The 3,199-nt window shown below is 39.9% G+C and overlaps 1 long non-coding RNA gene across 1 annotated transcript in view; it reads left to right on the plus strand.

Moving 5' to 3' along the window:
* Positions 1-2,136: 2,136 nt before the first annotated feature.
* LOC106530268 (uncharacterized) overlaps positions 2,137-3,199 on the plus strand; it is a 4,728-nt gene continuing 3,665 nt past the window's right edge. Inside the window, exons 1-2 of the long non-coding RNA XR_001311754.1 lie at positions 2,137-2,338; positions 2,436-2,572. This is a non-coding gene — a long non-coding RNA (uncharacterized LOC106530268). The remainder of the gene's footprint in view (positions 2,339-2,435; positions 2,573-3,199) is intronic.

The following is a 3,199-nucleotide window of genomic DNA, read 5'->3' on the forward strand; positions in this document are numbered from 1 at the left end:
ATTATATAAAACATCCATCAACTCATTGCCTTTACCCACTTTTCCTTTCCCAGCTGTGAGGATCTGCCTATCTGCAGCAGTCACCGAGGTTATATAAAATATTYCAAATAAATATTTGTTTTCTGTCAGTCAGCAAATGAGACAATGATCAACCCTCATATGATTTAAACATAATATAAAAGGCTGAAATACCAATGAAAATTTATTTTTATTTTTATTTAATTATTTATGATCACCTCATCACTGAGTTAAGATCTGACCCATGATTAGTGTGTTACTAAATTTCAAAGGCGATCTCTATCAAATTATTACAGTGTGAATAAAATGCCAACTAATGACTACAGTTAAATACATCTTATAGTGCTAAATTATTCATATTATTGTGTGAATGTAGCCATGGGTTCAACGAGACCTAATTAGAGAAGATACACTAAGCTAATATGCAGATGCCCGAAGCATAGTTTATATATAAGAGCTAATATTTGAAAGTCAAATTTGGGTTGAAAAGGCCTGTAATAACTGTTAATTAACTCTAGTTTTGTTTTTTTCGCTTTGACAAACTTAAATAGAGTACAATATTCACAGAGCCAATGCTTAATATTTCGGACCACAAAGATAAATTTCAAAGCTTTGAATTATTCTTTTGATGTGGGTATTCTCTGCAGACTAGATATTATTTTAAGATGCCTTTGTTCAAAAATTCATTTTTATTATCGCTGCATGAAATGCATGGCAATTCTGCACATAACTAACCATATGAGCAATTAACATCTTCGATCGAGCTCATATTCCTGATAATTTATACAGACCATGTGCCTCCCCCGTGATTGCTCGCAGGGCTTGAGTCGTCCGCGGTTCCCTTGGATTTACAGAATCCGCTTCATTCTGATGAAAATGGAAAGTGAAAATTTAATGAACAGGACTTGAATGTCAAGATAATAAAGACTTTGAAACAACGGTGAGGCCAGTTCAACAAGCAAGCCGACAGCCGCGCCAGTGTAGCGACATCAAACCAATTAAGACCGACGATAAATATTAAAAGGAGTGAGTATTAACAGAACATGACTTGGAAGCAAAGCTGTAAACAAATGTTGGATGGCTGATCATTAAAACTGTGTCACACAGTGCTGCACGGAGATAGGGAAGCGGTGATTTCAGCACAAGAGCTGATGCTGCCGTGGAGCTTGATGAAGCAAAACGTATTATACCTTAATCAGACGAGAAATTGGTCAAATGGAGGGTTTTATTTACCTGTTAAAGACACGGATCAGAATGAATCATGCAAGTCATTTTAACCAACCAGAAATAATTGTTGGAGAAGTCCCATCTAAGAGTATAAATACTGTAAGTTTAGTTTAAAATTACATTTTTGCATTTTACCTGATGTTGCCGTCTGATTTCATTYTTTCACTGATGACAAAGTAGCATGGTGTACTTATTAAAATGCACAATTAGTTTTAGACATTAGTAACTACTTGGTTAGGTTTATAAAACAGCACGGCTCATGTTAATGATAATCATGATTGTCACTCATCAGTGTAAAATAAAAATTTCTTATTGATTTGCCTCTGCCTAGCCTGGCCCTTGCTTTTCTATGCAGTTCTGCTTGATTCTAATCTCCCCTCACTGCTCTGCCTGGACTTTCTACTGTTGACCTGGGTTTCTCCTGTAGAATTTCAATGGGTGAASAGAAGGAGGAGTTGTGAACGATGATGTGGATTTTCTGCGCTGTTTTAGTCTGCCTGTAGTTTAGCAATGGCTAAGGAAGTGAACAAAAACATTCAGTCAATGTTGACAAAGCTTCCGAATTAATTTTGTCTCACAAAGCCTGCAGCTGTCATTTACAGCCACCTCGTTCAGCTCAATACTTCTCTCTTACCAGTAAAAGATGGTTTTTTACAGTTGCCCGCAATTTCTGGTTAGCTTAGCTTCCTTCACAGTCGAGCTGGCGCACTACACACATCACAGCCAAACGTTAGCGATTGGGTATGATCAGATCTAATCGTTCGAAACTTCGAGTCCACGCCTCCAGCAAGCAATCACTTCTCAATAGCCGAGAGTCCAGACCCTCTGTATGAAGCAAAGCGTAGGACATGGGGCTGGTTTTTACTGAAGACCCCCTCAATCAAAGTGGAACTCACTTCCCAGGGTGGTGGAGAATGACTGAGCTAAGATCCTGTGACTTCCAGAATCAAACAGACAAGAGGGTAGTGGCCAACAGCCGGACATTGTGATCCCTGAGCAGCAGAGGACAGCTGTTGTGATTGATGGACATTCCTAATGATGGAAACATCAGGGAAATGGAACATGAGAAACTTTAGAGATCCCATGGGCTCAGGTAAGAACTAGAACGAGCCTAAGAAAATATAAGATGCCTTAAATGCGGACTCCTGTGTGATTATCTTCTTCATTTGTCTTTCGGCTGCTCGCTTTAGGGGTCACCACAGTGGATCATCTGCCTCCATCTCATCCTATCCCCTGCTTCCTCTACTGTTACACCAACCAGAATCTTCTCTGCGGTCTTCCTCTTCTCCTTGTGCCTGGCAGCTCCATCTCCAACATCCTTTGTCCAGTATGTCTACAATCCCTCCTCAACACATGTCCAAACCATCTCAACCTGGCTTCTCTTGCAACTGCTCCCCTTTCTCTGTCCCTCTGATCTTCTCATTTCTAATCTTGTCCATCCTTGTCACACCCAACGAAAATCTCAGCATCTTCATCTCTGCCACCTCCAGRTCAGCCTCCTGTCTTATCATCGATACATCATAGCAGGTCTCACTGCGGRCTTGTAAACCTTCCCTTTCACTCTTGTTGCTATCCTTCTGTCACACAACAGCCCTGACACTCGTCTCCACCAACTCCATCCTGCCTACATCCTCTTCTTCACCTCTTTTCTGCACTGTCCGTTGCTCTGGATGGTTGACCCCAGATATTTGAAGCCTTTCACCTTTCTGACCTACTCTTTGCGTCTTCACCTTTCTGTGACTCCTGTGTGATGATGATTCTGGTAAATAGTCGTGTTGTTTACATACTGTTTATGTATTTGCAACTTGAGTAAACTTCTCATATTTAGCTTTGTGCATAGTGCTGTAGTGGTGACTTGTATTTAAAACTTTCATGGCAGACATTGTTTCTAAGCAGACAACACATGAGTTTGCCTTGAAATTCTGTGAACATATATATATATATATATATATAT

The sequence above is a fragment of the Austrofundulus limnaeus genome, unplaced genomic scaffold (genome assembly GCF_001266775.1).
Source record: "Austrofundulus limnaeus strain Quisiro unplaced genomic scaffold, Austrofundulus_limnaeus-1.0 Scaffold5, whole genome shotgun sequence".
Classification (NCBI taxonomy): domain Eukaryota; kingdom Metazoa; phylum Chordata; class Actinopteri; order Cyprinodontiformes; family Rivulidae; genus Austrofundulus; species Austrofundulus limnaeus.